Raw genomic sequence first — 27,943 nt, 5'->3', positions numbered from 1 at the left:
AGAGAGACAGATGTAGCAGAACTGAATAAGCTTCTGTTCAGCCACAGTACTAATGGGGAAGGGAATAGACAGATGTAACAGTGATGTATATGTGGCGGTTTAGAATCAATGCTGGTGGAAGAGAGAATCAGATGTAGCAGGGCTGAATATGCTGCTGTTAAGCCACAGTTCTAATGGGGAAGGGAACAGACAGATGTAACAGAGATATATATTTGTGGAGGGTCAGCATCAATGCTGGTGGAAGAGAGAATCAGATGTAGCAGAGCTTAATAAGCTGCTGTTCAGCCACAGTACTAATGGGGAAGAGAATAGACAGATGTAGCAGAGATGTATATGTGGTGGTTTAGAATCAATGCGGATGGAAGAGAGAATCACATGTAGCAGAGCTGAATAAGCTGCTGTTCAGCCACAGTACTAATGGGGAAGGGAATAGACAGATGTAAATGAGATATATATTTGTGGAGGGTCAGCATCAATTCTGGTGGAAGAGAGAATAAGATGTAGCAGAGCTGAATAAGCTGCTGTTCAGCCACAGTACTAATGTTGAAGGGAATAGACAGATGTAACAGATGTATATGTGGCAGTTTAGAATCAATGCTGGTGGAAGAGAGAATCAGATGTAGCATAGCTGAATAAGCTGCTGTTCAGCCACAGTACTAATGTTGAAGGGAATAGACAGATGTAACAGATGTATATGTGGCAGTTTAGAATCAATGCTGGTGGAAGAGAGAATCAGATGTAGCATAGCTGAATAAGCTGCTGTTCAGCCACAGTACTAATGGAGAAAGGAATAGACAGATGTAGCAGAGCTGTATATGTGGTGGGTCAGCATCAATGATGATGGAAGAGAGAAACAGATGTAGCAGAGCTGTATATGACACTGTTCAGCCACAGTGCTGGTTGAAGAGATAAACAGACACATGTAGCTGAGCTGTATATGCATCTATACAGATACATAGTGTAAGGTTTATACACAACTGGAGTACAGCTGTAATGAAAAAATATCTGCATCAGTGCTGGTGGGTGGGGGTTGGTCATGTTTTATGGGAGACAAAAGCACAGATTATACGTTTACTAGCTGACAAGCTTTTGAGCTAATGTATAATATGGAATTATATTTTTTTTAAAACAAAATGGGTTTGTAAGAGATCAGACAGAGATTTTGTGTGTAAGGGTACATTCACACGTCCGCAAATGGGTCCGCATCCGTTCCGCAATTTTGCGGAACGGGTGCGGACCCATTCATTCTCTATGGAGACAGAATGGATGCGGACAGCACACAGTGTGCTGTCCGCATCCGCATTTGCGGAGCACGGCCCCGATCTTCCAGTCCGCAGCACCGCAAAAGATAGAACATGTCCTAATAGGCATTTCTATAGGGGGTGCTGGCCGGGGGTGTTGCGGATTCGCAATTTGCGGGTCCGCAACACACCACGGACGTGTGAATGGACCCTAAAACTGTGCAGAACAGCCACGTGTTACTGTACACTGAGCTCACTTATCACAGCTCTCTGATGATTCCCCAGCAGGGGGGAGGGGCCTCACAGACACTGCAGGCTGCCAGACTGATGAGTCATACTCTTCACATGAACTAGCACGCAAGGACTGAGCACAGTGTGATGTCATAAGGAGGCATGGCTGGCCTTCACTCTAGCTGCCTAAGCCCGCCCAGCCTTAGCAGCAGAAAACCTGGAAGTGAACAGCTAGCTGGCAGCAGGTGAGGATGAATTTGCAAGATGGGAAAAACCCTTTAATGTAACTTCAAATAGACACAATTTAAATAACGCTTCAAAGGCGCTCCGTGGATGTACTAGGTGGTGGCAGCGGTATCGCAGCAGAACCGCAAAGTCTGCCGCATAAAGGAAGGCACTGTAATAAATATAATGATACTGCGCTCTGGGACTTGAAATTATATTGAAATTAATGCAGGGGTATCACAGATTATTACAATTCAGCACATGAGTATACACTGTTGTGCAAGTCTTTATCTGGCTTTGCCAGTATACCTGTAGTGTGAACTCCTGTCTGTAGGTTGATCCTCCTGCTTGTGCTTCTGTATTTGGTGCGCTGGTGCGGCTTTCTGAAAATCGGAGATTGCCGATTGAGTGATTGTTGCTCACCGAATCCTCGATGCTGGAGTCCGGGGAATGAGGTGGTTCAGGTCTCGTATGAGTTGGCGTGCAGGTCAGCGTGCAAGTCAATGTGTAGCTTCGCGTCCTGGCCGGTGACGCGATGCTGCAATCAGTAGAGGTTTAGACAAAAAAACTTTTTTAGCGCTCACTAAGAGAAATGAGTGATGTCACTACCACGGTCATCAAGGTATCTTTACTCCAACATGTTTCGAACAGATGCTGTTCTTCATCTTCATTCCCTGAGTTCACACTACAGGTATACTGGCAAAGCCAGATAAAGACTTGCACAACAGTGTATACTCATGTGCTGAATTGTAATAATCTGTGATACCCCTGCATTAATTTCAATATACTTAAAGTCCCAGAGCGCAGTATCATTATATTTATTACAGTAACTTCAAATAAATTGTCACCTTGTGCGATATTCTCTGAACCAATACCGACCCGCCCCCCTTCTTTCCCTAACTTCTTCTCTCCCCTAATCCCACTTCCCTTTCCCCTGCCCCCCCACCCTCTCCTCTCATCTTTTCCCATCACCCCCATGTCTATAACCCTTTACATTTGTCATGAGAATACAGTATTATGAAGAAGTGTATATTTTAGATCAGTGTGTAATACTATTTGCTGTCTTATTTAGGATGTAATGGAGGGGAGGAATGATTTCCTCACTTGATGAAGAGAAATGTGATAAAATGACAGAACCTGCATAATGGTCCAGCGAACTATGCTACATACATCTGGCACATAATAATATCAATAGGGTTAGGAGAGATTAAAATCAGGGAGGGTGAGCCCCTGTGTCTCGGCTCAGGATGAACATCTACCCCAAAAACCCTGCATCTCCCAGGGGACCAGGCACACACAGCACTAATCTGTGTGCCCTTAACCACCTGGGCAACCAGGGAATGTTGGACCTTTAGGCCCATCAGTTATTGTTCTTACATTTCTATTTATGTTCATTTGTTCTTTGCCTTGTTGGTGATTCTCACATATAGAGATGATGCCTCGCTACTTCATCCTATTGCATGGCGGACATCATAATCTGCACATATAATGTTAGAGGTTTGAATGCCCCCACAAAACGGAGCCACCTATTATCTCTATTTAAAAAAGACAAGGTGTCAGTATTGATGTTACAAGAGACACACTTTAAAAAACACACAAAATCCCTAAATTACCTACTACAATCGTTAAGTCCTGGTTTCACCACACAAATGACACATCTGCATCTAAATCATGCCTTTCACAAGGACATCCCATTTGTACTCATATCACAATTTCAAGACCCAGATGGAAGAGCACTTTTCCTAAAAGGCAAAATTGGTACTTTCTCATATACTTTAGCAAATGCTCCAAACACCAAGCAAATTAAGTGGATAACAGGAGGACTAGAAGAATTACAAGCATTTGCAGAAGGTCCTATTATAGGGGGGGATTTTAACCTAGCTTTGAACCCCAGTTTAGACTCCTCCTCAAAACACACAACACAATCAAAAAACACCCTCAATAGACTGAACAACTGCATGCGATTAATGGGTCTGTCGGATGCATGGAGAACACTGCACACAACAGATCTAGACTACACGTTCTTCTCCAAAACGCCCAAAACGCCCAAAACACATCAGCGAATTGACTACCTCTTTATACATGATAGTATTTTACCAGCTTTAAGAAAAGCCACGATAGGCCCAACCAGTGCAGTTTCTAGGTAAAATTTCTCTCAGGGCGAGTGTCAAAAAAACTCCTCCCCCACCCCCCCATCAAAACTGCTCGATGAAATCATATCAGAAGAGTACTTGCAACCGTCTCACCATATATATATATATATATATATATATATAAAAAAAAAAAAATTTTATGCTTAACACAAGATTTATTGAAAGCAAAAGAAAATCATAAATTACTGCTTAAACTGCTAAAAGTCCCAGGCAGAGTGGTACAGGAGAACTGCAGTATAAAGGAAGGCAATACCCTTAGAAGAGTAGTCATGAAATACAATCATCAATAATGTGCAAAACCAAAAAATGGTCATGTTAGCATTTAATAATTAACTAAAACCCAATCACAGCAGGTCTCAACTAGCACACGCAAGTAAATATACAAAAACCAAGTAACATATAAAACCAGATTCAAAGCATAGATGGCAAGGCGGATTGCTGTATACTGTACATAAAATGTATGGAGGTTACACCATGCCGGACAATATAACCTCTGTGCCATGCTGTACAATAAACAGTATAACCCCTACACAGTGTAGAGGTATACTGTATATTGTGTGGCACAGTGTAGAGGTATACTGTATATTGTGTGGCACAGTGTAGAGGTATACTGTATATTGTGTGGCACAGTGTAGGCTATATGTGTATAACATAAACATATTCCACATGAAAACGTAGTTACTTGGCTTGGACCTTGGGGATCTCGGACACCACTTCAACACTTTGGCTGGGGGGCTCGGTGGAGCTGATGTTGTGCTTTATCCTAATGAGAAAGATTTCATAATAAGGATTTGGAGAAGGGGTAGAGGGATAGCAGAGCAGGGAGAGGCTGGTGCTGCTACTAGGGGGTCATACCATGGGGGAGTAATAAAGCCCACCATAATGCCCCCCCAGTAACATAGAATGTGTCGGCAGATAAGAACCATTTGGCCCATCCAGTCTGCCCAATATACTAAATACTATGGATAGCCCCTGGCCCTATCTTATATGAAGGATGGCCTTATGCCTATCCCATGCATGCTTAAACTCCTCCACTGTATTTGCAGCTACCACTTCTGCAGGAAGGCTATTCCATGCATCCACTACTCTCTCAGTAAAGTAATACTTCCTGATATTACTTTTAAACCTTTGCCCCTCTAATTTAAAACTATGTCCTCTTGTAGCAGTTTTTCTTCTTTTAAATATTCTCTCCTCTTTTACCTTGTTGATTCCCTTTATGTATTTAAAAGTTTCTAACATATCCCCTCTGTCTCGTCTTTCTTCCAAGCTATACATGTTAAGGTCCTTTAATCTTTCCTGGTAAGTTTTATCCTGCAATCCATGTACCAGTTTAGTAGCTCTTCTCTGAACTCTCTCCAAAGTATCAATATCCTTCTGGAGATATGGTCTCCAGTACTGAGCACAATACTCCAAATGAGGTCTCACTAGTGCTCTGTAGAGCGGGATGAGCACCTCCCTCTTTCTACTGGTAATTCCTCTCCCTATACACCCAAGCATTCTGCTAGCATTTCCTGCTGCTCTATGACATTGTCTGCCTACCTTTAAGTCTTCTGAAATAATGACCCCTAAATCCCTTTCCTCAGATACTGAGGTTAGGACTGTATCACTGATTTTATATTCTGCTCTTGGGTTTTTACATCCCAGGTGCATTATCTTGCACTTATCAACATTAAATTTTAGTTGCCATATTTTTGACCATTCCCCTAGTTTTCCTAAGTCCTTTTCCATTTGGTGTATCCCTCCAGGAACATCAACCCTGTTACAAACCTTTGTGTCATCAGCAAAAAGACACACCTTACCATCGAGGCCTTCTGCAATTTCGCTGATAAAGATATTAAACAATATGGGTCCCAGAACAGATCCCTGAGGTACCCCACTAGTAACAAGACCTTGGTCTGAATATACTCCATTGACTACAACCCTCTGTTGCCTGTCCCTCAGCCACTGCCTAATCCATTCAACAATATGGGAGTCCAAGCCCAAAGACTGCACTTTATTGATAAGCTTTCTACGTGGGACAGTATCAAAAGACTTACTAAAGTCTAGATAAGCGATGTCTACTGCACCTCTTCCATCTATTATTTTAGTCACCCAATCGAAAAAATCAATAAGATTAGTTTGACATGATCTCCCTGAAGTAAACCCATGCTGTTTTTCATCCTTCAATCCATGGGATTTTAGATGTTCCACAATCCTCTCCTTAAGTATGGTTTCCATTAATTTCCCCACTATTGATGTCAGGCTTACTGGCTTATAGTTGCCCGATTCCTCCCTACTACCTTTCTTGTGAATGGGCACAACATTTGCTAATTTCCAATCTTCTGGGACGACTCCTGTTGCCAGCGATTGGTTAAATAAATCTGTTAATGGTTTTGCTAGTTCAACGCTGAGCTCTTTTAATAGCTTTGGGTGTATCCCATCAGGCCCCTGTGACTTATTTGTATTAATTTTAGACAGCTGACTTAGAACCTCTTCCTCTGTAAAGACACATGTATCAAAAGATTCATTAGTCTTCTTTCCTAACTGAGGTCCTTCTCCTTCATTTTCCTTTGTAAAAACTGAACAGAAATATTCATTGAGGCAGTCAGCTCAAGACTGTAGAAATAATTATCCTTATAATGTGCAAAACATACCCCCTTGTAATGCCCCCAGTTGAGCTAATGTTCCCATAATGTGCCAATATAAAATACCCCTTCTCAGTGCCCCCGTAGATGACTCCATAGTGCTCCTCTCCCCCTTCCCTATAGTACCCATAATAATGTGTCCCAGTATAAAATGCCCATATACAGAGCCCTCCATATAAAATACCCCTTCTTTTTAGCCTCAGTAGATGCTCCTATAGTGCCACCCAATAATGTGGCAGTAATATATGCCCCAATAGATGCCCCCCAATCATGTGCCAGTAATAAGATCCCCCCCACCATCATGTACCAGTAGCCAGAGTGCCCCCATCATGTGCCAGTAGTCCCCCTTATGTGCCAGCAGCCCCCATTATGTGCCAGTAGCCCCTCTTATGTGCCAGTAACATAGTGCCATCTCCCCCCAATGTGCCAGTATCATAGTGCCTCTCTCCTTCCCACCCACCCCTCCATGTGCCAGTATCATAGTGCCATCTCCCCCCAATGTGCCAGTATCATAGTGCCAAACCCCCCATGTGCCAGTATCAAGTGCCTCTCTCCTCCCCCCCATGTGCCAGTATCAAGTGCCTCTCCTCCCCCCATGTGCCAGTATCATAGTGTCATCTCCCCCCCCAATGTGCCAGTATTAAGTGCCTCTCTCCCCCCCCCACATGTGCCAGTATCATAGTGCCATCTCCCACCCAATGTGCCAGTATCAAGTGCCTCTCTCCTTCCCACCCCTCCATGTGCCAGTATCATAGTCCCATCCCCCCCAATGTGCCAGTATTAAGTGCCTCTCCCCCCCCACATGTGCCAGTATCATAGTGCCATCTCCCCCCCATGTGCCAGTATCAAGTGCCTCTCTCCTCTCCCCCCCATGTGCCAGTATCATAGTGCCATCTCCCCCCAATGTGCCAGTATCAAGTGCCTCCCGCTCCCCCCATGTGGCAGTAACAGTCCGGTATAAAAAAAAAAACCAAAAAAAAAAAACACTTATACTTACCTCCATGTCAGCGATGTGATGCAGCCTCTTCTGGCCTGTATGTCCATATATGGAGTCAGTGCTTGTGTATTCCAATTTAGCCTGTATTTCAGAAAAGCTTCTGCTGGGATTCGAAATCACGACCTTCTGTATCAGAGGCGAGGCACTTAACCACACAGCTATAAGAGCTGCATAGCCACTGACTGAAAAAATATGAGACTTCTACTGTAGACTCGTTGATAGCTTTGATAGCCAGTGTACATCCATACACATGACAGCTGCTCCAGCACACTCAGCTCTGCTATATCTATACACATGACAGCAGCCCGAGAACACCCAGCTCTGCTACATCTATATACATGACAGCTGCCCCAGCACACCCAGCTCTGCTACATCTATACACTTAACAGCTGCCCCAGCACACCCAGCCTACTACATCTATACACGTCAGCTGCCCCAGCACACTCAGCACTGCTATATCTCTATATATGATAGCTGCCCCAGCACACCCAGCTTTGCTACATCTATACACGACAGCTGCCCCAGCACACTCAGCTCTGCTATATCTCTATATATCTATCTACTGTATAGTAATACTTAGAGATATATAGATATAGTAGAGCTGAGTGTGCAGGGGCAGCTGTCATGTGTATAGATGTAGCAGAGCTGAGTGTGCTGGGGCGGATATTATATATAGAGATATAGAAGAGCTGAGTGTGCTGGGGTAGCTGTTATATATATATATATATATATAGTAGAGCTTAATGTGCTGGGCAGCTGTCATATAAAGAGATATAGCAGAGCTGAGTGTGCTGGAGCAGCTGTCATGTGTATGGATGTACACTGGCTATCAAAGCTATCAACGAGTCTACAGTAGAAGTCTCATATTTTTTCAGTCAGTGTAATGACCGGCGTCACGCACAGGGAGGGAAAAGGGAAAGCCCTGCCCAAGGGAGAGGGAAAGGTGGTGACCCCTGACTCACCTTGTGGCTGGCACCTGACTGCCCTGACGTCCCTAGACGGGTTCCTCACAAGTGCGGCGATCACGTGCCTAAACCCTGGCTTTCCCTAAAATGAGCCCTAGATAGTGAACCGGCCGGTGGGATCGCTAGTCCGCACCACTGACACTAAGAGGGAAACACCAGGGAGAGGACAGACAATACAGACAAACACATACACCCAGGTGGGCGACCACAGCAGACCACAAAGGTCCAACAGGGATCCGGAGGGTAGCGTTCTGGACCAACAACCAGAGAACGCAGCAACACAGCTCCAGAGGGTCAGAATAGAAGTCCAGGCAGGAAGCTCTATATCTGGCAACCAGAGAAGTGTGAGAGGGGAATATAAGGAGGTTGGGAGTGCTGGACAAGGAACAGCTGAGGAGAAGGAGCTACGGATCCCTGAGTGAGCCAAAAAGGGTTGCAAAGCAAACCCAGAAAGCTACCATAAGGAAACAGCCCTATCTTACATAGAGCGTGCAGCCAACCGCTGCGACTTCCTGACCCCGGGTATAACGGAGTCAGGCGTGGTTCTTGACACCCTCGTGACAGTCAGTGGCTAAGCAGCTTTTATGGCTGTGTGGGTAAGTGCCTTGCCTCTGATACAGAAGGTTGTGGGTTAGAATCCCAGCAGACGCCTCTCACTCTCCTGCTCAGGCAAGACACACAACGATACAGATGACTATGCCAGAGCCCGCCCGGTCCAAGAAATGGCCCTGGGCCCAACCACTATTTCAGACCATGCACCTGTAATATTACAACTAACTGTCAAAGACCTACCCAAAAGGGACTTCTCGTGGCGTCTAAATAAAACATTGCTAGATGACAAAGAGGAGTTAGAACGCTTGACGAAGCAACTTCAGTTCTTTTTTTATGCAAACACGACATAGTGAATGCCAGAACCTATAATATGGAAAGCGCATAAGACATATATAAGAGGGTTATTAATGGCACTTGGTACACGAGTAAAAAAGAAACGGGATAAATGAATAACCACTCTTTTGCTACAGATCAGAGACATAGAGAGAAGACATAAAAAAACGCCTACATCTAGTCTACTTGAGGAGATGACTAAAAAGCAAGAACAGCTAAAATTATTATTGAACACAAAACTGGCAAAAAATATGCTATATTATCAACAAAAAATGTATGCCCATGGAGATAAAGGAGGCAAATTGATGTCAGCACTAATAAAGAAGCGTAAAAAAAAAACTTTCATAACATCAATTAACACTCAGTCAGCACCTCCGACATAGCAGCAGCATTTAAAGAGTACTACTCTTCTTTATACAACTTAGCGAACCAAAAATCCTCATCAATTTCCCCCAACAAATAAACAAACATATCAGCTTTCTTTGAAAGCTTGGACCTCTCTACAGTATCAGAAACTGACAAGTTAACACTTACTCAACCAATCACAATACAGAAAGTAAAAGACACGATGCTTTCTTTCCCAGTGGGAAAAAGCCCAGGCCCAGATGGGCTCACGCTAAAATACTACAAAAAATTTCAAGACATTCTTCTGCCACGTCTCACATTATTATGCAACAATCTACTTAATAGGGGTCATCTTCCACGACAAGCACTAGAAGCACACATAACAATCTTGCCTAAGGAGGGGAAGGACCCAAACCTATGTTCCAGCTACAGGCCCATATCATTATTAAACATAGACATCAAAATTTGGGCCAAACTACTGGGTAGACGCCTGACTAATATCTTACCTAATATAATTAAGCCTGACCAAATGCGATTAGTCAAAAATAGAGAAGGGAGACATAACGTTATATGTCTGCTAAATTCAATATATCTGTAAAAAAAACAAAAAAAACATCCCCTTGTGCTTGCAGGCACTGACGCGGAGAAGGCGTTTGAGAAGGTCGCCTGGGATTTTATGCACCATACGTTGATGAAATGCAACCTACCACTCCAATTCATAGAAGCAATTTTTATGCTATAATCCACCCCAACTGCACGAATCAAAGTAAATGGAACTCTGTCTCAATCCTTCAGCATAACAAAATGGAACGAGGCAGGGATGTCCTCTTTCTCCCTCCTTATTTATAATGACAATGGAAATACTACTCCAAAAGCTCAGACAGGACGATGTTATAAAAGGCTTCTCACATAACTCAGTCACACACCTAATATCGGCCTTCGCAGATGACCTCTTACTATTAATCACAAATCCAAACACTGCACTGCCCAGACTATTAGACATTTTTCAACAGTATGGCAACATATCAAATTTTAAAATAAACTACTCCAAATCAGATCTTTTAAACATCTCACTAACTCAGTCCCAGGCGGCCCTGCTGAACAAAATCTCCCCGTTTCACTGGGCAGAAAACTCCATAAAATACCTAGGAGTGCAAATCCCAAACAAATTAGAAGATTTATACTCTGTGAACTTCCACCCCATAACACGTAAGATCTCTAAACAACTCAAAGAGTACAACTTTACATTCTTGTCCTGGATGGGGCGGAAAAAATTGCAAACATATGTACTTCCCCAAATACTCTATTACTTAATGATGTTACCCATGTATATACCTGAGAATTTCTTCACTATCATAAGAAGGCACTTCTCTGCTTTTGTATGGAAAGGAAGAAAACCTAGGCTATCATATAAGATGCTCAGTCGCAAAAAAATCAAGAGGTGGACTAGGTCTTCCCGAAGTCAAGCAATACTATATAGCACTCCACTTGCAAAGATGGCTTGAAATTACAAGTAATACTTCCACTGACATAGACCCCAGTCACAAGTCAGACTTGGCAATATTGGGCCCAGCATACTTAAAAATACTATGGTTACCAGAACATAAAGATACTCCGGTACTTTCTCAATCGCTATTGCAGGGCACAATCCGCGTCTGGAAATCCCTCCAACAAACACATACAATTTTGAGGGATACATCACCACTTATGCCGGCATGTCTAATTCCATATGTAGTTAAAAAAGATGAAACTATCATGAGATCACTCTGGTCTCAATTAAAAGATGTGACTGTAGCTACATGTCTCGCTGACAATAGGGTACCAGACAACACCTTACTACAAACATTACTCAAATCGCCAGAAATTAACTTCCTACACATTGAACACTTCAAGAATGTATGCGCATTATTTTTAGCTCACAATCAAGCCACTAGGCCATTGACATGGTTCGAACAATTAATTCTCCTCCACAAGAGTAAAAAACAAAAGCTATCTACTCTATACTCACACCTATCAATTACTAAATCAGTAGATCCCCTACAGTTCCTGAAAGCTTGGGAAAAAGAATTGGACATAAAACTATCTGAGGACGATAGTAAATTTATATTAAAGCATTTACATGGCTTTTCAACATGTGTAAAAAAAAAAAATCAAGAAAACCACTATAAACTTCTATCCAGATGGTATAAAACGCTTGAACTGCTATATAAAATAGGTCTATCGTCCTCGGATAGATGTTGGCGTTGCCAACCACAAGTTGGTACCTTAAGCCATATTTGGTGGTCATGCCCGGTGGTCAGCTCCTACTGGGCGGAGATTCAAAAACACCTACATGCACTTGATCCATCAATAATCAATCTGACGACGGAGTTGGTATTGCTAGCTTTGCCCACACAACAATATAGAACATCAAAAAACTCACTAGTAACACAGCAGCTAAATGTCTTATTCCGCTGTTATGGCTGCAACCTTGTCAACCACCATCAATACAACAATGGTTCCAAAAAGTGCACCAGATCTGTCGGATGGAGGAGCTGACCAGCTGGCAATTAAATAATCACGAGTCTTATAGAAAAATATGGGATCCATGGCTGCAGTACACAGACATCCTGCGGACATGAGTGCTTGTGTGTAGTCTTCATGCAGGACCGACTATTACTACTATCACTATGTCAGAATAGTCCAGACAAGATGTGACTCAGATTGTTCAAACCTATACCAAATCAAGCTGTCATAACAAGACAGTGAATGTATGTACCTTAAAGCATGCACAGACAAGGCAATTGTTTAATTGTTTAATTGTTACCCAACACAATGTAACACAACATGGTACGTCAAGTCATGTAAAATACTGTATGGCATAAATAACAACTTACTGATGTACAATCAAAGCATGTATTCCAAGTATATTGTTTGAAAACAATAAAAACATATTTGATAAAAATAAAAAAATAATATGGCACAACAGTGACATTACCAAGAACTGGACGTCCCTCCAAAATTAATGAAAAGACGAGAAGAAAACTGGTCTGGGAGGCTACCAAGAGGCCTACAGCAACATTAAAGGAGCTGCAGGAATATCTGGCAAATACTGGCTGTGTGGTACATGTGACAACAATCTCCCGTATTCTTCATATGGTTGGGCTATGGGGTAGAGTGGCAAGACGAAAGCCTCTTCTTACGAAGAAAAACATCCAAGCCAGGCTACATTTTGAAAAAACACATCCGAAGTCTCCCAAAAGCATGTGGGAAAAGGTGTTATGGTCGAACTTTTTGGCCATAATTCCAAAAGATATGTTTGGCGCAAAAACAACACTGCACATCACCAAAAGAACACCATACCCACAGTATAGCATGGTGGTGGCAGCATCATGTATTGGGGCTGTTTTTCTTCAGCTGGAACTGGGGCCTTAGTTAAGCTAGAGGGAATTACCAGTCAATATTGGCACAAAACCTTCAGGCTTCTGCTAGAAAGCTGAACATGAAGAGGAACCTCATCTTTCAGCATGACAACGACCCAAAGCATACATCCAAATCAACAAAGGAATGGCTTCACCAGAAGAAGATTCAAGTTTTGGAATGGCCCAGCCAGAGCCCAGACCTGAATCCGATTGAAAATTTGTGGGGTGATCTGAAGAGGGCTGTGCATAGGAGATGCCCTCACAATCTGACAGATTTGGAGTGTTTTTGCAAGGAAGAGTGGGCAAATCTTGACAAGTCAAAATGTGCCATGCTGATAGACTCATACCCAAAAAGACTGAGTGCTGTAATAAAATCAAAAGGTGCTTCAACAAAGTATTAGTTTAAGGGTGTGCACACTTATGCAACCATATTATTTTATTTTGATATTTTTTCTTCCCTCTACCTAAAAGATAATTTTTTTTTCAATTGAGTTGTACAGTTTATAGGTCACATTAAAAGGTGGAAAAAGTTCTGAAATGATTTATCTTGGTCTCATTTTTTTACATCACAGAAACCTCATATTTTAACAGGGGTGTGTAGACTTTTTATATCCACTGTATACCTTGCGCTCCTCCACCTTCCGTTTGAGGATGCCCCACAGATGCTCAATAGGGTTTAGATCTGGAGACATGCTTGGCCAGTTCAGCACCTTTACTCTCAGTTTCTTTAGCACAGCAGTGGTGGTCTTGGAGGTGTGTTTGGGGTCATTATCATTTTGGAATACTGCCCTGCCGCCCAGATTCCAAAGGGAGGGCATCATGCTCTGCTTCAGTATGTCACAGTACATGTTGGCACTCATGCAGCCCAAAACCATGACACTCCCACCACCATGCTTGACTGCAGGCATGACACTTGTCTTTGTACTCCTCATCTGGTTGCTGCTACACACACTTGACACCATCTTAACCAAATAAGTTTATCTTGGTCTCATCAGACCACAAGACATAGCTCCAGAAATCCATGTCCTTAGTCTGCTTGTCTTCAGCATACTGTTAGCGGGCTTTCTTGTGCATCATCTTTAGAAGAGGCTTCCTTCTGCGACAACAGCCATGCAGACCAATTTGATGCAGTGTGAGGCATATGGTCTGAGCACTGACAGGCGGACCTCCCCCCCACCGCTTTAACTCTATAGCAATGCTGGAAGCACTCATACATTTATTTTGAAAAGATGCTGGATATGACGCTAAGCACATGCATTCAACTTCTTTGGTTGACCATGGCGAGGCCTGTTCTGAGTAGATCCTGTCTTGTTAAACCACTGTATGGTCTCAGCCATATGCTGCAGTTCAGTTTCATGGTGTTGGCAATCTTCTTATAGCCTAGACCAGTGATGGTGAACCTTTTAGAGATCGAGTGCCCAAACTGAAACCCAAAACCCACTTATTTGTTGCGAAGTGCCAACACAGCAATTTAACCTGAATTCTACAGTCCAATATAGCATATCTTCCATGTGAACAATGCGAACTGACCATCACTGGTGTAGAACACTGCATTGCAGAAACATGCATAAGTAGTATGCTGTGGTAGTGAAACAGTTACTTTGCGTCTATATGACAGGCATCACTCTTAGAATCACTTCACTTATTTAGGGTACTTTCACACTTGCAGCAGAGGAACTGCCTGCCGGATCCGGCAAAACGTATGCAAGCTGATGGCATTGAAATGCTGGATCCGTCTCTCCGGTGTCATCCGGAAAAACGGATCCAGTATACATTTTTTTGGGTCTGCGCAAAGTCAGATCCGGCACTAATACACTTCAATGTAAATTAATGCCGTTATTTCCGCAAGTGTTCAGTCTTTTTGGACGGAGATAAAACCGCAGCATGCTGCGGTATTTTCTCTGACCTGAAATGGCAAAAAGACTGAACTGAAGACATCCTGATGCATACTGAACGGATTGCTCTCCATTCAGAATGCATTAGGATAAAACTGATCAGTTCTTTTCTGGTATTGAGCCACTAGAACAGAACTCAATGACGGAAAAGAATAACGCTAGTGTTAAAGTACCCTTAGTCAGTTATGGGGCCAAAACTGTAGTGCCCCCATGCCAGAGTGGAGAGGGTGTCAGCAGTAAGTTTGTGTTGATGTCACTGTTTATTTTGCCCTTCTTCTGATCAGTCAGAAGAACAACCCACAAAAAACGGATCCTGTCTTTTGAGCATCTGCCCCTTCACATGGTCAGCATTTGGTCAGTAATCCTTCAGTATTGCTAAAGCCCAAAAAAAAAAGATCCAAAACAGAGATTGACACGTGATTGGAAAGTTTGCATGTCTTTGTACCCACTCCTGCTTTTGGCTTCCAAATCATGAGCATATTCTAATGCAAAATAGGGATTGTGTGATACAGGCCTTATGGCTGCTCCAAAGACAGGATCCGTCGTGTTTATCATTTTTCCGTCTTTCTGACAGATCAGAAGGGTAAAATAAATGGTGATGTCAACAAGGCAAAACAGGGACAATAGTGGCCCTGTCAGAGTAGGGATGGTGGCAACTGCATGAGAAGTCAACATACTGGCCCAGTTACAGAGTGGTGAGGTGGCAACCACATGAGGAGTCAACAGAGTGGTCAGTCACAGAGTGGCGAGGGTGGCAACCGCATGAGGAGTCAATATAGTGGCCCAGTTACAGAATGGTGAGGTGGCAACTGCACTGCCGCATGCAAACACATATATGTCATGGTTCGAAGACCAATATATTTATCCTAATGATTTATTCAATTTCCATTGTATTTTTTGGCGAAGATTTGTTGAAGATGTGTTTTGCGTGTGGCGGGGCGGCATTGGAACCCTTCTTCAATTTGCTGATTATTTAAATTCAGTGTGGAGTGAACTTCAATTCACTCTACACTATGATGTCAATAGGATTAGTTTCCTTGATACGGTGGTTATAAAAGGGCAAGATGGATTGCTAGTAACTGATTTGCATATTAAGAGTACAGACAGAAATTCTCTTTTACATTATTCTAGCAACCATTCCCCCACTCTAAAAAAGCATTACCTCACTCGCAGTTTCAGAGGATCCGTAGAATTGTTTCTCAGACTGATATCAAGGAAACTCGCCTCACCGAGATGAGCGATAGATATAGACATCGCGGTTACCCCATTTCTTTACTTAATCAGGAGAGGAATAAGGCCCTTCCTACAGTTGATAAAACTATAAAAAAAATCCTGCATCCCTTTTGTCTCAAAATTCCACCCTTGGATTCACAAATGCAGATTAATTATTAATCACCATTGGAATATATTATCTAGGGCTTATCCCTCAGTTGAGGAATTCCAGAATCGTCCGTTGATCTGTTATAAACGGAACAAAAATATACGTGATATGGTGGTGCGGGCTGATATTGGCAGTGTTCACAAGACACCACAACAAATAACTTTATCTACACCAAAAAATGGCACTTTTCCCTGTTTAGGCTGCATCCATTGTTCCAGCGTGATTAAAGGTGAGTTTTTCTCACACCCACATACAGGAAAACAGTTTCCCATCAAGGGTTTCTACACTTGTAATAGCAACTTTATTGTTTATTTACTAAAGTGCCCCTGTGGCTTATTATATGTAGGCGAGACCTCGATGCGCATGAAGGATCGTTTTTCCAAACATAAATCTACCATACGGAAAAAGAACCTGCTTCTACCTATACCGCACCACTTTGAACGTTGTAACCACAATATTTCGCAACTGCGGTTCCAGATAATAGAACATGTTTCACAACCCCGTAGAGGTGGTGACAGGGTTAAGATGTTGAAAAAACGTGAGTCCTATTGGATTCACACTTTGCAAACATTGGAACCCAAGGGCTTGAACCGCGAGTACGACCTCCACAGGTTTTTGTGACTCTCCAGTTCCCGTGAGATATATATATATATTTTTTGTTGTATAACCCTTTTGTATAGAATAACATGTACCATTGTTGCAAACCAATGTATCAAATAACTTGTTTTCTCTTTACTTTTAGAAAACTTGAAGACATCCCAGTGGCATCATTATTTTGAAACTTTATTTAACCCTATCACTGCTATTATGGAATACTTACTATTTGAATTGTCAATTGATTGCGGCTGGGATCCTTTCTTCATTTTCTTCACCTGCTACATCTTAATTGTTTAATTATTTTGTTGATATCGTCACCATGGTAATGGGATGTCATTTCCGCCTTGGCTGGCTATTTAAATGCCGTGTGCTTATTCCTGTTTGTACCATATCCTATACGTCTGAGGAAGGCTCCAGATGTGAGTCGCAACGCGTCACGGATTATATGTGACAATAAAGATTTCCTTTTCTTCAAGCTACAGCGAGTGCCAGTCTTTCCTTACTATACTTCCCAGAGCCATAACTTTTTTTTCTCTTCACAAGCCAAGTTTGCGTTTTTTTTTGTGGGACAAGTTAGAGTTTCTAATGGCACCATTTAGTGTTCCATATTATGTAGTGATAAACTGAAAAAACATTCCAAATGGGGTGGAATTTGGAATAAAAAAAAACCTCTGCAATTCCATTTTTATGGGTTTTGCTTTACGGCATTCCATATGCGGTAAAACTGACCGGTTATATTTTCTGATCTGTTATATTCACATTTATTTTTATAGTTTTCCTTGCATTTTAATACTCAAAAAAATAACTTTGAAAATGATTTTTTGCATCGCCATAACTTTTTTTTAATGTCATTATGTATCCATGAGCTTTCTGACGTTTTAGTTATTTTCTTAGTCATACCATAAAACTGGATGTACACTTGCACCTGTTTTAACAAATACAACCAATCAAATCTTGCTACTTCACTAATGACATGACTTTCAGACCACCTATTATTCATTTAACCCTGTGATGGACATCAATATTGAGACATTGTCTAATATACATAATAGTCTTAAAGTTTAATCCCTTTGGATACCTAGTGTTTAATTTCAATAATATAATCGGCTTCTCTCAAACCGTTTTATTTTCCAATCAACCAGTTTGAAAATGGAAAATTCCAAGTTATCTACCGATTCATTATAAACATCTATGAAATGTTTAGCAGCTGCCAAATTCTCTTTTTTCTTAGATATATAGCCTACATGCTCCACAAGAAATTGTATTACTTTACTTGTACATCCTACACAAGACAGATTACCCAACATGATGGGAATTACAATTTAAAGGATTTTATAACTTTTATTCTCCAAATTCGTTTGTTTTTTACCACATTCACTTTGCATATCCACATTTGAAAAATACTTTGTGATGACCAGGATTTTTTGTTTGCAAACGTGTTCCCTCTCCTCACCACACATTGATAGCCTTGCTTCACTATCCCAGATAGCACCTTATACTGATTCAACACAGGTATTTCTGTATAATCTTTCTTATGGCACCAAACTGATTGCTATACAGGTGTGGGAAAAGTTGGAATAGCATTTTTTTTTCATTATTCATATCCTTTTTTTCTTTCAATATACATAATTTTCTCTCTTTACTTTGAACCTGTGTATATGCATTAGTTATTATTTCATCCTTATAGCCTCTCTTTTAAATCACTACCAATGATGTCACATTGTTATTTAAAAGTGTCCTCATGAGAACATATCCTTTTTGCTCTTACAAATTCTCCTTAGTAAATAGATTTTATCATATCTATTGGATGATTGTTAGTTGTATTGAGTATAATATTTCTTGATCCCGGTTTGTGATGAACAGATGTACTTTCTGTTTGACTACATTGTCTCTTAATTCCAAATACAGATAATCAGTTATAATTCTATATTCTATAATTATAACATCATCTATCTAGGCAGTGCGTGACTCAACAAAATTATATTACACAAAGAGCCGGACTGAGCCGTTTTGGCCTTTAATGGGCTCTGTCATTTCAACAAAGTTTGGATAAATCAATGGTACGAACAGATATAATAAACTCTAACATCGCTTATAAAATAAAATTGCCTTCTCTAGGTATGACTCACTTCTTCCAACTTCCTCCTGCACTGATATCTCTCACTCTAAATTCACTGCTGAAATCTATCTTACGAACTCGCTGAGAGGTAAGAGTACATGCTGCCTATAGAAGTCTATGGAGGTGAGGAGGAAGTGAAGAAAGCAGCTGCAGAGAGGCAGAGAAACACTTAGGGCCAGATTTATCATTAGCTCAAGTCAGAATAATGGAGTGAAAAAGTCCCAAAAAAGTCCCAAACGCTAAAACTGCGCACAAATTTGCGACTTTTTTCTGCTCTGCACTATGCTCGCCAGTTTTCTGAAAGTGGGCGTGTTTTCTTATGTAAATGAATCTCTAGACAGATTTACTATTGGGACTATTTAAAAAAGTCGCAAAAAAGTCGCAAAAAAGTCCCAATTTCACTCCAGTGAGGACCATGCTTATCTTATGAGACTTTTTAATAGAACATGCGACTTTTTCATAAAAACGTGCGACTTTTTCGTAAAGATGTGCGACTTTTGTAAAGCTGCTTACTGACGGATAAACTGCTACCGTCAAACCACATTTATTACAGTCTTAAAGGGCCGATCATAAATCTGACTTGGCTAAAACTGACTTTAGCCATATGTTAAAGTGGAGTGAGCTGTCAGAGGAATGATAAATCTGGCCCTTAGAGATTATCCTGAGGGCTCTAGTAATTTTTTACACCACCCTGGTGGTTGATTCAAAGCTGCACTGCTCAGTACTGGTGTATAATGTCCTTCACACAGCTGCTCCTGAGGGTGTGCTACAGAGAGACAGGAGAACAGGATCACCTTTATGTGTGCAGTGTATGGGAGACGTTATAGAAGCTAATAACATAACATACCATTCGCGTTTTATTTAACACAAAAAATTATGAAAATACGTTTTTGTACACCGTTTCCTCAAATTTCAATATGTCCACTTTATTTTTATAATATAATTTAAAACTTTTTAAAAACACATTAACAGAAACAGCTGTATCGTTTGTGTTTCTGTTAACGCCCATAGCAGTGTATTAGTGCGACGCAAACTATGCAGTTTCCTTAAGTTCTGAATTACAGAAACATAATAGCTTGCTGTGCTACGCTGTTTGTGTAACTCTCATTCACTACTACGGGAGTTACAGAAAGAAATAGCAACGGATGCTCGGATGGTTCCACGATTCCGCCACCTCCAGCCAGCCAATAAAGACTAAGATGGGACAGTATTTTAAAATTATGCTTCAAAAAGTTTTAACTACATTAAAACCCCTTTAAGTAATTTTGAAGTACGCCATTTTCATGCACTGTTTGCAGAGATGTCAGCAAGTGTACCCCCATAAATGACCCAAAGGGAAAACTAACGTATATCCCTCAAGGTATTCAATGGGTAATATTTTGACAGATTTGTATTTTTATTTTGCAGCAATAAGTGTAAAGCCAATGTAAAAATTACAATTTCAATTAATATCACATTTATAGGACATATTTGCCATACATATATGCTGTACATACTGTATATGAAGCTAAAGAAGAGCACACCAACATTTATTACGCTGTTTCTCCTGTCTCAGATATTCTCCAAACATAATCTGCTGCCTGGCCACATGGCAGTGCTGAATAGGAAATGAGCATCCTGGGGCTTTCAGGGCACACATTTGTGCCCCATTACAGACTTGAAGAGAATTTGATCTTGTAGAACTATGCAGAACCCCCAGAGGTGAATAGATATAAAAACTACACCCCTATGATATTCATCTAGGCTAGGGGATGTGAGTATTTTAAGCTCGCATGTTCCAGGTTTTAAATCATTTATAGAACATTTTCTTTACAGAGTATATGAAACTGAATAGCAGCATTGCAACATTTATGACCTGCTTCACTTTTTAGACTGGCCTCTGCTTTTTCTATAATCTGCTGTCTGGTCAAATGAGCTTGCAAAATGATAAAACATCCCCAGAAATGCCCCGACTTTGAAAAGATATTCAATAGCAAACCTAAGTGGGAGTTAGGGGTTTTTAACGACAGCATATTAATCTGCAAAATCCAAATGTATACTCTGTTAATCCAATCTTTAGAACTATGAAGCATATTTGAATCAAATGAAACGGGAAGAACAATTTGCACTCATGTCCCTAAATTCATGTCTACGAGCAGATTAGTATGTTGTTCTAACAAAGCACAGGATGAAAGAACAACTACAGCACTATATAACTATAGGACTGTGGCATCTGAAAAAAAAATAATAATACTCTTCCCATTTCTCATACATAAAAATAAACAAAAAAAGCTAAACATGATTGGTTTTGCAATGTCCATAAATATTAAAATATACTTCTCACACGCGGTATCTCATACAAATTATAGTTCCACTTGCAAAAAAGCAAGCCCTAACACAATTCTGTTGGCAGAATATTTTTTTAATTTACTATTTAAAAAAAAGCTTAATTTTTTGAAATCACACAGCACAATGCCACAGATGTTGCAACATTTGAGAGAGCGTGCAATTGGCATGCTGACTGCAGGAATGTCTACCAGAGCTGTTGCCCGTGCAATGAATGTTCATTTCTCTACCATAAGCCGTCTCCAAAGGTGTTTCAGAGAATTTGGCAGTACATCCAACCGACCTCACAATCGCAGACCATGTGTAACCTCACCAGCCCAGGACCTCCACATCCAGCATGTTCACCTCCATGATCGTCTGAGACCAGCCACCCGGACAGCTGCAGCAACAATCGGTTTGCATAACCAAAGAATTTCTGCACAAACTGTCAGAAACTTTCTCAGGGAAGCTCATCTGCATGCTCGTCGTCCTCATCGGGTTCTGGACCTGACTGCACTTCGTTGTCGTAACCGACTTGAGTGGGCAAATGCTCACATTCTATGGCGTCTGGCACCTTGGAGAGGCGTTCTGTTCACGGATGAATCCTGGTTTTCACTGTTCAGGGCAGATGGCAGACAGCGTGTGTGGCGTCGTGTGGGTGAGCAGTTTGCTGACGTCAAAGTTGTGGATAGAGTGGCCCATGGTGGCGGTGGGGTTATGGTATGGGCAGGCGTATGTTATGGACAACAAACACAGGTGCATTTTATTGATGGCATTTTGAATGCACAGAGATACCATGACGAGATCCTGAGGCCCATTGTTGTGCCATTCATCCACCACCATCACCTCATGTTGCAGCATGATAATGCACGGTCCCATATTGCAAGGATCTGTACACAATTCCTGGAAGCTGAAAACATCCCAGTTCTTGCATGGCCAGCATACTCACCGGACATGTCACCCATTCAGCATGTTTGGGATGCTCTGGATCTGCGTATACGACAGCGTGTTTCAGTTCCTGCCAATATTCTGCAACTCCCCACAGGCCACAATCAACAACCTGATCAACTCTATGCGACGGAGATGTGCTGCACTGCGTGAGGCAAATGGTGGCCACACCAGATTCTGACTTGTTTTCTAAGGCACACCTGTGCAATATTCATGCTGTCTAATCAGCACCTTGATATGCCACACCTGTGAGGTGGGATGGATTATCTCGGCAAAGGAGAAGTGCTCACTAACACAGATTTAGACAGATTTGTGAACAATATTTGAGAGTAATGGGTCTTTTGTGTATGTAGAAAAGGTTTCAGATCTTTGAGTTCAGCTCATTCAAAATGGGAGCAAAACGAAAGTGTTGTGTTTATATTTTTGTTCAGTGTATTTCTATTTCTGGTTCTACAATTGCTTTTACCACTTTGGGAACAGATGGACAAGACCATTATACTAAACATCTAAAATACACGCTGTGTTTATTACGATAGAAACGGCTGCTACTGATGACAAATCCACAAGCAAACCACACAGTAAAATATAATAAAATTTACAGGGATTTTCCAGTACTTAGATATTGATGTCCTATCCTCAGGATAGGTCATCAATATCAGGTTGGCGGGTGTCCAACATCTAGCACCCCCACTGATCAGCTGTTTCGGGCAGTGGCTGCGCTGGAAACTATTCAGTGGATGGAACAAGTAGCATAAGGTTCCCTCCACTGTGTAGTGGTGGTTCCCAGGTATTGCAGTTCAGCTTCCATTTAACGGAATGGCCGCAGAGCTGCAATAAGTCGACACTGGAAACTACACGGTGGACAGAACCTTTTGTCCACAGTACAGTTTCCAGCAGATGCTTTAAAGCTGATAGGTGGCAGTGCTGGGTCTCAGTGCTGACCGATATAGTGATTACCTGTTTACCTATCCTGAGTATAGGCCATCTGTATCCAAGTATCCGAAAACCTGTTTAACCCCTTAAGGATCAGACCAATTATTCATTTTTCTCCTAGACTTCCAAGACCCATAACATTTTTATCTCTCCGTTAACACAGCCTTATGCTAATTTTTAATTACATTAATTCTCTATATTTTGTATAGAAGAATGGGAAACAAAATTCTCTCTTGGTGAAAAATAATGCATATTAGTAATTTTTTTGGGTTTTGATTTCACTATACACTAAAAGTTAAATTTTGAGCTTACTCTGTGGGTCAGTATGATTATGGAGATCCCAAATTTATATACCGTATTTTTCACTTCATAAAACGCACCTGATGATAAGACACACCTAGGTTTTTGAGGAGGAAGTTCAGAAAAAAATAGGTTGAACCAAATGGTGTGCTTTTCGTGGGTTTTGAACTAATGGGGGTCTGTAGATGATGCACTGTTATGGGAGATCTGTGGGTGACAGTTATGGGGGGGGGATGTGTGGATGAAGCACTGTTATGGGGGGGAATCTGTGGATGACGCACTGTTACGGGGAATCTGTGGATGACGCACTGTTACGTGGAATCTGTGGATGACGCACTGTTACGGGGAATCTGTGGATGACGCACTGTTACGGGGAATCTGTGGATGACGCACTGTTACGGGGAATCTGTGGATGACGCACTGTTACGGGGAATCTGTGGATGACGCACTGTTACGGGGAATCTGTGGATGACGCACTGTTATGGGGGAATCTGTGGATGACGCACTGTTATGGGGGAATCTGTGGATGATGCACTATAGGAGTGCACCGATGTGCTGCAGTACATGGGTGCATTCCTATGGATTAGGGGAGTTAGGCCCCTTGCAGACGAGCGTTCCTCTTGCAGCTCCTGGCCTGACCTCCCAGCGCTGCCGGGGGTCACATAGCATTATATTGATTTATGATGCTATGTAACCCTTACAGTTTCGGAATGTATTGGATAACACTGGCATAATGCTGCCAGTGTTATCCAATACATTACAGAACTGTAAGGGTTACAAAGCATCATAAATCAATACAGGGAGTGCAGAATTATTAGGCAAGTTGTATTTTTGAGGATTCATTTTATTATTGAACAACAACCATGTTCTCAATGAACCCAAAAAACTCATTAATATCAAAGCTGAATATTTTTGGAAGTAGTTTTTAGTTTGTGCTATTTTAGGGGGATATCTGTGTGTGCAGGTGACTATTACTGTGCATAATTATTAGGCAACTTAACAAAAAACAAATATATACCCATTTCAATTATTTATTTTTACCAGTGAAACCAATATAACATCTCAACATTCACAAATATACATTTCTGACATTCAAAAACAAAACAAAAACAAATCAGTGACCAATATAGCCACCTTTCTTTGCAAGGACACTCAAAAGCCTGCCATCCATGGATTCTGTCAGTGTTTTGATCTGTTCACCATCAACATTGCGTGCAGCAGCAACCACAGCCTCCCAGACACTGTTCAGAGAGGTGTACTGTTTTCCCTCCTTGTAAATCTCACATTTGATGATGGACCACAGGTTCTCAATGGGGTTCAGATCAGGTGAACAAGGAGGCCATGTCATTAGATTTTCTTCTTTTATACCCTTTCTTGCCAGCCACGCTATGGAGTACTTGGACGCGTGTGATGGAGCATTGTCCTGCATAAAAATCATGTTTTTCTTGAAGGATGCAGACTTCTTCCTGTACCACTGCTTGAAGAAGGTGTCTTCCAGAAACTGGCAGTAGGACTGGGAGTTGAGCTTGACTCCATCCTCAACCCGAAAAGGCCCCACAAGCTCATCTTTGATGATACCAGCCCAAACCAGTACTCCACCTCTACCTTGCTGGCGTCTGAGTCGGACTGGAGCTCTCTGCCCTTTACCAATCCAGCCACGGGCCCATCCATCTGGCCCATCAAGATTCACTCTCATTTCATCAGTCCATAAAACCTTAGAAAAATCAGTCTTGAGGTATTTCTTGGCCCAATCTTGACGTTTCAGCTTGTGTGTCTTGTTCAGTGGTGGTCGTCTTTCAGCCTTTCTTACCTTGGCCATGTCTCTGAGTATTGCACACCTAGTGCTTTTGGGCACTCCAGTGATGTTGCAGCTCTGAAATATGGCCAAACTGGTGGCAAGTGGCATCTTGGCAGCTGCACGCTTGACTTTTCTCAGTTCATGGGCAGTCATTTTGCGCCTTGGTTTTTCCACACGCTTCTTACGACCCTGTTGACTATTTTGAATGAAACGCTTGATTGTTCGATGATCACGCTTCAGAAGCTTTGCAATTTTGAGAGTGCTGCCTCCCTCTGCAAGATATGTCACTATTTTTGACTTTTCTGAGCCTGTCAAGTCCTTCTTTTGACCCATTTTGCCAAAGGAAAGGAAGTTGCCTAATAATTATGCACACCTAATATAGGGTGTTGATGTCATTAGACCACACCCCTTCTCATTACAGAGATGCACATCACCTAATATGCTTAATTGGTAGTAGGCTTTCGAGCCTATACAGCTTGGAGTAAGACAACATGCATAAAGAGGATGATGTGGTCAAAATACTCATTTGCCTAATAATTCTGCACGCAGTGTATAATGCTATGTGAATCCAATCAGTGCTGGGAGGTCAGGCCGGGTGCTGTGATGAGGACTCTCTATGGGAGGAATGCTCATCTGCAAGGGGCCTTATAGTCAGATTTAGCACACATTTCATTTGTAGACCAGCCCCTGAGCTGTCACTCACCCAGGACTTTAGGGGACAGGCCAGGGAATAGCAGAGGGCAACAGATGGCTAGTTGCTTTCTCTCTCACAGCAGGAGCGCTCCGTTGCTTTCTCTTTCACAGCAGGAGTGGCGAAGCTCTGTTACAGTGGCGCTCCTGGGAAGGAAATGGGAGGGAGTAAGCTGATTGGTGGAGGCAGGGAGCAGCAGTAGTTTCCGCCGGCGCACACCACCAATCAGCGTTACATGCGGACAGCAATGCAGAGGAGAAGAACTGCTCTCCTCTCTTTTTCCTCTGGTATGGAGCAGACCCGGCCGGCACATCTGTGGTAAAGGACGTGCGGGCTGGCAGCATTTAGCATCACTGAATGCTTAACTGCCGCCCACCCCACACTTGAGCACGATCAGGAGCAGGCTTAGCAACAGCTCCTGCTATCCTGCAATAGGACCGGCCATCTTGATTTGAGGCACATTCGCTTTATAAGATGCACTCACTTTTTCCCCCCACCCAAAGGGGAGTGCATCTTATAAAGTGAAAAATACGGTACTTTTTTTTGTTTTACTACTTTTAAAAATGATAAATAAATTCTTTGCATCACCATGACATACCATCAGTATTGCTTCAGTATTTCATCAGGATTTAGGGCTCATGCACACGACCGTGTGCTGGCTGGGCCCATGCTGCGGACCGCAATTTGCGGTCTGCAATGCACAGGCACTGACTGTGGGGCCGCCGCGTGCAGACCCATTCACTTGAATGGGGTCCGCGATCTGCATCCGACAGTCCGCACCGCAAAAATGTAGTGCATGCGGTGCAGATCCGTGCCTCCGTTCCGCACCGCATCTCCCAAATTGCGGACCCATGAAGTGAATGCTGTATGCAGGACGCCATGTGCATGAGCTCTTATACGCATATTCCTTCCTCCCTGCATTTTTTATGCTCTCCCATAGACTGTAATGGATGTATTTGGAAAAAAAATATATGCACAAAACTCGGACATGCTGCGGATTTCAAATACGGATGGATATTATATGCCCATGTGAAGAGCTCTAGTCATGAATATTAGCAGTGGATTCTGGTACATAAAATCCAGGCCATATATGGATTGCAAATACGCTGGTATAAAAAGCGGCCTTTATCTGTATGCTAAATAGCTGCAGAGATATCTGCGTTTCCATTGATATGCAAATGAGAGGTTTGAGCACCATGAGGTGGGGCCGAATCCTTTGAGCACTGCTTTGTAACACTCCCTGTGCTCTGCACACTCTCGCTCCCCTTGATTGACAGAGCTAGACATCAGCATGCTGAGGGCAGAGCTGTGTCCTTGTCTGTACATACTGTAGCTTTACTACATTGCGATATACTCAGAAAGCTAACATACATATTACTACTTTATTCACAGATGGAATGTATGAAGACACCAGTAACGTGTATAAGCTTATATGCATAGAAAAAATAATAATACAAAAACTGCCTTCTGCTTAGTTTTGCATATAGAGATCCCAGATTTGAATCTTGGGAGAGACTTCAAGGATATTTTCTTCAAATATTTTATTTTCTTCTACATTTAACCCATAATCAACGTCTATATCCTTATCATATTGACAATAATGTTTTTAGGCTTAAAAAGCTAATAGATATTGCTGCTTTCTTTATAATCTTATATTGTGCCTGTGAATAAATAGTAATAGATTTTAGGTTTCCAAGCAAAAACAAACAAACAAACCAAACAAACACTATTCTCAATACAATAAAGCCTTTTATTGTTATTATATGAATATATATTATTTATGATAGTATAGGCTTTTATGAGAGAGAGAGAAAGAGAAAGAAATAAAAGTTTATGCAAGTCTATCCTAGAACTTGAATTTAGGATTTCTACATGTATGGCAGACCACTTATCACTAAGCTATAGGATTA

General features: G+C 41.8%; 1 long non-coding RNA gene across 1 annotated transcript; it reads left to right on the top strand.

Annotated features, from left to right (window-relative positions):
• LOC120995181 lies at positions 1 to 27,943 on the top strand. The gene is made up of 3 exons (XR_005777546.1): positions 1 to 12; positions 848 to 859; positions 27,839 to 27,943. It is a non-coding gene; the product is annotated as an uncharacterized LOC120995181 (long non-coding RNA).

This window comes from Bufo bufo, chromosome 3, assembly GCF_905171765.1.
Source record: "Bufo bufo chromosome 3, aBufBuf1.1, whole genome shotgun sequence".
NCBI lineage: Eukaryota > Metazoa > Chordata > Amphibia > Anura > Bufonidae > Bufo > Bufo bufo.
The sequence above is the reverse complement of the archived record's forward strand: the minus strand, read 5'-3'. Positions and strand labels throughout refer to the sequence as shown.